General features: G+C 41.2%; 1 long non-coding RNA gene across 1 annotated transcript; it reads right to left on the reverse strand.

Moving 5' to 3' along the window:
- Positions 1-376: 376 nt before the first annotated feature.
- LOC113902150 lies at positions 377-3,073 on the reverse strand. Its single transcript, XR_003513681.1, has 3 exons — positions 2,989-3,073; positions 2,602-2,689; positions 377-1,717 (listed from the first exon to the last, which is right to left on the reverse strand). It is a non-coding gene; the product is annotated as an uncharacterized LOC113902150 (long non-coding RNA).
- Between the last annotated feature and the right edge of the window lie 4,316 nt (positions 3,074-7,389).

The following is a 7,389-nucleotide window of genomic DNA, read 5'->3' on the forward strand; positions in this document are numbered from 1 at the left end:
TTTTAAAAGAACAAAGCAAGAAAACAAAAACACATTATCCCTGTGCACTTCTTTGTGGATGGTAAAGTAGTTTCTTTCAAAACAATGATTTTAAGTTGTTCCTGTTCTTAGAGACTTTTATTGCCTTGTAAAAGGTATCTGAAGTTTTTCGCCTGTTTTCATTTGTAAAATAAAAACAAATCTTGCCACCTTTCTCCTCCAGAAGTTAAGGTTGGGTTAATTTGTCCAAATTAATGAAAGCTAATTATCTTCTGGGCTTGGGGGTTGTTTATCAGCAGTGGATGGCCATGTATTGACCCAAAGTGATGGGTAAAAATTAATGCAGCCTTCTAATAATGGCTATTGTTATTTATTATTCTTTTGAGAGTTTCAAGCATAGCATCTGGTAATTAACAATTACTCAATAACTTTTGATTAACATACTATTTTATTGATTGGTTACCTCATTTAATTCTCACTAGTTAAGCTTTATAAACCCAGCCTTTCATAAGAGAGAACTGAAGCTCAGAAGCTAAACAACTTGCCTGAGGTTACTCGGTTTCACAAAGGCTCCTGTTCTCCATGGCTTGTGCCTGTAGCCGTGTTCAAACTGAATACAGATGGTGACCTCATGCCTTGTAGCATACACAGGAACTCAGAATGCTTTTCAAACAAAAATATAACTATTATTAATGAAGTTAACTGTAATAAAACGTCTGCACTCTCCTTTAAAACTTCAATGATTAAGTTGCACTAACTGAAGCTTGTCACTCACCACCTGTCTCTACAAGGATGAGGTCTCACACGCCGCCACTGCTGACCTTCAGCGCGTCCTGAAAGGAGTTCAGGCTGGAGATCAGGAGTGAGGCACTCTGTGCTCTGGGAAAAGCTGGCAGGATAGGCCTTCAGATGGATATTTTCAGGAGAAGATTTTATGAGCCCAGTTTCTTGCGTCTCCTCATATCTAGAGGAGGATGAAAACCCTCCATGGGGAGGTCTATTCCTTGTGACTAGCAATAACCCCATGAGACTAGCAGCAAACTTCTGCAAAAACTTGTGCGTGATTGCATGTGCCCCCCTTCACCAAAATCACACGCACAGTCAGGTGGCCCTGCCTCTTCGGAGCAGTTTCTCAGAGCGATCCAAAGTGCTGTCTCCCAGGCTACAGTCCTCATCTTACCCCCAGTAAAACTTAACTTGTCAGTCTCACGTTGTGAATTTATTTCAATTGACAGTTGAAATTTTACCCAAAAGCTCTTGTGAATTTAGGTGACTACAAACATCTTGGGCAGTATTTTCCAAATTGTTAAGTGAAAGAAATTTGAGTATGAGAGTCAAATAAACATTTCCCTGGTCTTACCTGGAGCAACCTGTTAAAATGAAAAAGCAGAAATAAAACTATGTTCCTTTCATTCATAGATACTAAAATGATTGCTTGAACTGGTATAAAGCAACTTGATCCTTAAATGACATTACATCTGCTTCTGACATGTTATCAAATTAGAAGACATATTTTTTGGGGTCTTTGAGGGTAAACCGGAAGTTGTTATAATTTTTGTTTCTTCTTGGATGGTTTTCCAGCACATCTGGGGTTGGTCCTCCCCTGGTCTGCTTCCTCCATGTTAGACGGGGCTCCAGCATCTTTTCTACCACACTGGAGTCAGGAGCTTTCAGCGATGAGAGGGCTCTCCAGGTTCTGAACCTTTTCTGTGGGCAGAAGTCACTCCAAGGCTTTCTCCTGTTAATATTTCAAGTAAATGAATAACTCAGCTGCACAAGCCTTTCTCTTCCTTCCTTTCTTTCCTTTACTCCTGTTCGAGATGTCCCTGCTTACTTTGCAGATAAACTAGGAAAAAACACAGGGGACTTTTAATTTTTAAACCCACTGAGTAGTAGTAGGTTCATATAATGATTTTTGAAACACTGGATTACACTTTGCTCCTTTGTTTGAGTGGAAATGTGAATACTCTGAAGTCTCAATTCTGCTACAGTCACGGATAATATAGTTATTTATTTTCCAAAGCTCAGTGTAGTAGGGTATCAGAGGAGTTTATAATCATCTAAACAAATATCCTTTTGGAGACTTCCCGGCTAGGAAGGCTGAAACGTTTTCTTTCAGAGGAAAGGATTCATTCATCCATAAATCTGTTTCTAGGTAGTGAAAAATCTGAGTATTGGCATAAATCACCAGTGAAGAAATGTGAATGACAAAGGCGGGTTTCTTTATCACAAACCTCTCAGAGGACCTGAAGGGCTCAGGATGCAGCGGATCTGCTTTCGAGTACCTTCTTACTTCTACAAGACAATTATCTTAGGCATTTCTGGAGACAGAAAGAGTCCTACCACGTTTCTTGGCAACGGTCCTTACATATTAACTAGCTGGATCCTCAAATAAAAACAGAGTTGAACAGCTCTTTTTTGCCTATTTGCGTATTAAATGTCTATCTGCAAAATCCTTCGGTGTTTTTCCGTGCGGGTGGGTATTAGGTTGCGCTGAGAACATTTCCTGAATGACTCCTGGAAAGCCAATGATTATAACAGGACAAGGCTAATCAGAGAGCTCTCTCTCTGCAGCGGGGTACCTTTGGCAAATCACTGGCACGCGGATTTCAACTTACTCACCTCGTGAAAAAGGAAACTCCCGCGGACTGAGAAGGAGGATGCCGGGTCCATGACGCTCTGACTGATACAGACCGTTAATCCCAGGAGGCTGAGAACGAGAGGCATTCACTTTTGGTGCTGTGTACACAGGCGTTAGGTGTTTAGCAAACACAGAATTTGCGTAGGGTAAGATCATGTAGCTGATTAGCGGGCTAGGATTTCACCCCTGGGCTCTGCCACCAGGCTGGCTCGGGTTTCCAGGGTTGGGGAGGTCCGTGCCTCAGCCGACCTGCTTCGGGAGATTAGTTCATTTTAGAAAGGACCCTGGAAACCCTCAGCCCCACTGCTTGAGTGTGTGAGCGTGCAGTCGGGAGGATTAGCACACAGCATGTGTGTTATTACACTTACCTCCGCGTCAAGCCTCTCTCTTCTATCATATTTCCAAGAATCCGTCCCCTCCACCTCTCCTCCAGGCCTGCCATGTCCATGGCTCTGACCAATGCCTGCAGGAGTTTCTAAGCTCAATCACTGATCTGACTGCCTTCTCACTCCACCAACATTCCCTCTGTCCCCGCTTCTCCTCAGCATCAGCACCAGGACATCTAGGGGAAAAAAAGGCATTTCCATTCTGGTTGAAGCAGCAAAAGCATGTATGCACACTGTCTCCCCATTAGAAAAGAAATTAAAAGATAAACGGAAATGCTCAGTCAAGTGCCATTAAGTCAGAAAATTACTCAGCTCTGAAATTGTCATTTAATTGCATTGCTTCTGGAATCTTGTAAACAATGGTCTTGCTTGTTTTTGCATGAGGTGACAAGGGCGGGAATGTTTTATAGGGTTAGATGGGACATGATCCATTTATATGAAAAAATGTATTAAGGTAGATGGTCACAAGCCTGCATTTCACTTTCTATTCCCTAAATCAAACATCAGAAGTGACATTTAGTGCAAAAATTGAGAATTATGACATTATAGCAAGATTCATTATTTATTTGACTTGGAGTAAAAAGAACACTGAAGTTTTTTTTTTTTTTTTTTTTTGTATAGCTTTTCTGTGTATTTTTGCCACCTCTCTTTAATATTTGCTGCTTCTGTTAGGTCCATACCATTTCTGTCCTTTATTGTGCCCATCTTTGATTAAATGTTCCCTTGGTATCTTTAATTTTCTTGAAGAGATTTCTAGTCTTTCCCATTCTGTAGTTTTCCTCTATTTCTTTGCATTGATCACTGACAAAGGCTTTCTTACCTTTCCTTTTTATTCTTTGGAACTCTGCATTCAGATGGGTATATCTTTCCTTTCTCCTTTGCCTTCAGTGTTGGAGAAGACTCTTGAGAATCCCTTGGATTGCAAAGAGATTCAACCAGTCAGTCCTAAAGGAAATCAGTCCTGAATATTCATTGGAAGGACTGAGGCTGAAGATGAAACTCGAACACTTGGGCCACCTGATGTGAAGAACTGACTCATTGGGAAAGATCCTGATGCTGGGAAAGATTGAAGGCAGGAGAGAAGGGGACAACAGAGGAGGAGATGGCTGGATGGCATCACCGACTTGATGGACATGAGTTTGAGCAAGCTCCGGGAGTTGGTGATGGACAGGGAGGCCTGGCGTGCTGCAGTCCACAGGGTTGCAAAAAGTCGGACACAACTGAGCGACAGAACTGAACTGAACTGAATAACAGCACTGGGGCTTCCCGGGTGTCGTATCCTACGTGTGCCTGTGCCCACTGTCCTAACTGCTCTGTTAATTCGTGTAGACAGGGCAGTCTGTTCCAGTGAAAACAAGCAAGACTTCAGAGTTACACAGATGTGAGGCTCTACCCCTTACTAGTTACATAGTTTCAAGTGAATTGTTCTAGTTTTTTTGAGTTTCTGATTCATCCACTAATAAGTGTGTCTGAGTTACTATGAGGCCTTGCTAGATAATGTATGTAAATTATGAGGACTCAAATTATTTAATCCCTTTGAGTCTCTGTTTCCTCAACTAATACATATGGTTAAGCAATTTTAAGGACTGGATGAGATAATATATATAAATTGTAAACTCTCAGCTAGATAATATATGTAAATCATCTTATAGGGTGCCTAGCATACGGTTGATACTTGATAAATACTAGCCATTACCCCTCCACATACTCTGTTTCATATCATTATTGCTGTTGCTTATTTTGTTCTGTCAGAAAAACATTGAGTTGGAAATGGACAAATGGGCTACTGGGCTCCCTTTCAGTTGAATTGTGGTCATTAATGTACAGCGTGCCATTGTTCTCTAGAACTTTCTGCAGTCATACGGTCACGTAGCTGTCCTCTACCTGCCGTGGGCTGTATGGTGGCCACTAGTCCCCTGTGGCTGTTGTGAACTCCAAATGTGGTTACTGCAGTTTGAGGAACTCATGCTTAAATTTTATGTCACTGTATTAGTTTAAATAACCACAGATGCCGGTGGAGATGGTCCTGAACAGTATAGGGCTAGCCAGTTCTCTGGAGACCGATTTTACAGGAATTGAACCTTTAATCACCTTTCTGTTGACTTGGTTGTTTTACAACTCTTTAGGGGTAGAAGTTAAGTTGTAGAAAGCTAGTATGGAGGCAAGTGATTCTCGTCTACAGCAAAGCAGATGAATTTGGTTAGTCCCTGTAACTGACTTGTGCTTTACAGAAAAGATGATCCAAAACATTGCATTTTATTTCCCTATTGGAGATTTATCAGTCTTGCATCAATTTGTAAATTCAATTTGAGCACTTTAAAAAAAATTATTGCAAGATATTTGCTTTACAATATTCTGCTTGTTTCTGCCTTATGTCAACATGAATCTGCCACAAGCACACATATGTCCCCTCCCTCCTGAGCCTGCCTCCCGTATCCCACCCCATGCCCCCTCCTCTAGCTTGTTGCAGAGCACTGGGGTGAGCGTCCTGTGTCACACTTCTCATGGCCCACACCTGTGTATAATCTATAAATTCTTTTTTGAACTGATTTTAATGTCTTACTCATTTCTGTTTTATTAATGAGTTAAATAAAATCTTTACCCATGCTCACTGTTTTTTTAAACTTGAAAGTGATGATTTTACCTTGAACAATCAAGTGTCCTCACCCATTAATGGCCCAGTAATGCTCTCATTCCAGAGCAGTTAAATGGGGAAGCGGGAAAGTTTTCCAGTGTAAACTGTATTTATGGTGATGCTAAAGCTGAAACTCCAGTACTTTGGCTACTTCATGCAAAGAGTTGACTCATTAGAAAAGACTCTGATGCTAGGAAGGATTGGGGGCAGGAGGAGAGGGGGACGACAGAGGATGAGATGACTGGATGGCATCACTGACTCGATGGACGTGAGTCTGAGTGAACTCCGGGAGTTGGTGATGGACAGGGAGACCTGGCGTGCTGCAATTCATGGGGTTGCAAAGAGTCAGACACGACTGAGCGACTGATCTGATCTGATCTGATGTTAATGTATCAATTTTTCACTTGGGGGTAGAATTAATAGGAAATTATTTAATGTAGTTATTGCAGGGTTGAGGGGTAGTATTGGGAAGTAAAAAAAAAAAAATCACACAAAGAAATAAATTCTAAACTTAGATAATGAGTTAGCTACCTCTACACCCGCTGGAAGCCTGCCTTCATGGACTGGCAATTGCAAGGCTTACCTACAATGTCAATGTTCATTTTGTTGGTTCATATTTCATGACCATAAGAATGGAGCAGCTTGTGTCTTAAGTTTGTTCATCATATCAGCTGAAACTTGAGAGAATTATTAGATAGCATGGCGTGGCACATGGAAACGCAGGAAATATTGGTCGACGGCAAGAGGAGAAGATAACAGGCTTATCGCAAGGCTCATTTATTCTTCTTTGGCTTTCTGTTTCTAGGTTAGTTGTACAAATAAATATATAGTTGCACTTCAGGAAGAAAACAACTTGAGAATTAGAAACAGAAGCATTCCACAGATCCAGGAAAAACTAGAGCTGAATTACATCAGGAGAGCTCTGCAAGTGGAGTGAAAATTTGAGAAATGACAAAGGCTTTTAAAATAACTGACACCACACACCCAACCCAAGTTTTATATATCACACAAGGCAGCATGAGCGGAAAGCCTTATCTGCCTCTGCCTGGAAATGTTCTGTGGTTGAGAAATAGCAACCTGCAGGCTCTCAGGGTGTTTGAGGAGGAGAGAGTACCAGCTTTACGCTCACCAGTACTGATGCTCCTTAAAAGTGCCCCTAAAAGCCTGCAAATAGAAATAGGTGAATTCAACACTGGTTACGATCAGTTAACACAACTGGAACACAACAGTGTGAATGTTACACGAGACTTTTCCACCACCCGATGCTGTGACAAATGCAACACCCAGCTGTAGCTGGGATGGTTAAAGCAGAGACTTGTGTATGCAGAAAAGAAAGAGGCAAGGGAAAAACAAGAGGCATACTGACAGGGCAGAACATCACCTAATGATTGCATCTCTACAAAAACTTTCCAGGAAAGGGAAAACCACTTACAAAAGAATGTTGAGTGAAATAGTTAAAAGGCAATTTTATTGAGATCTGATAGATCCAGTGACCACTGAAGATGCAAAACGGATCTATTCCTGTGGTTTAAGAATCAGAAAGGGCCCTAAATCTCTGATTCCTTTTAAGTTCATTTTTTCCCCCTTTTATCCTCCTTTAAACTTGATTTCACAATACATTATTTGTGCTGGAAAACAAAGTGAAAAAAAGGGAAAAGGGAGGAGGGAAAAGATGAAAAAGAGACCCTCAAAGAATAAGGAGAGGAAAGTGAAAAGAAGAAAGCTTAAATTAGAAACAAAAGGCAGGG

The sequence above is a fragment of the Bos indicus x Bos taurus genome, chromosome 12 (genome assembly GCF_003369695.1).
Source record: "Bos indicus x Bos taurus breed Angus x Brahman F1 hybrid chromosome 12, Bos_hybrid_MaternalHap_v2.0, whole genome shotgun sequence".
NCBI classification, from domain to species: Eukaryota; Metazoa; Chordata; class Mammalia; order Artiodactyla; family Bovidae; genus Bos; species Bos indicus x Bos taurus.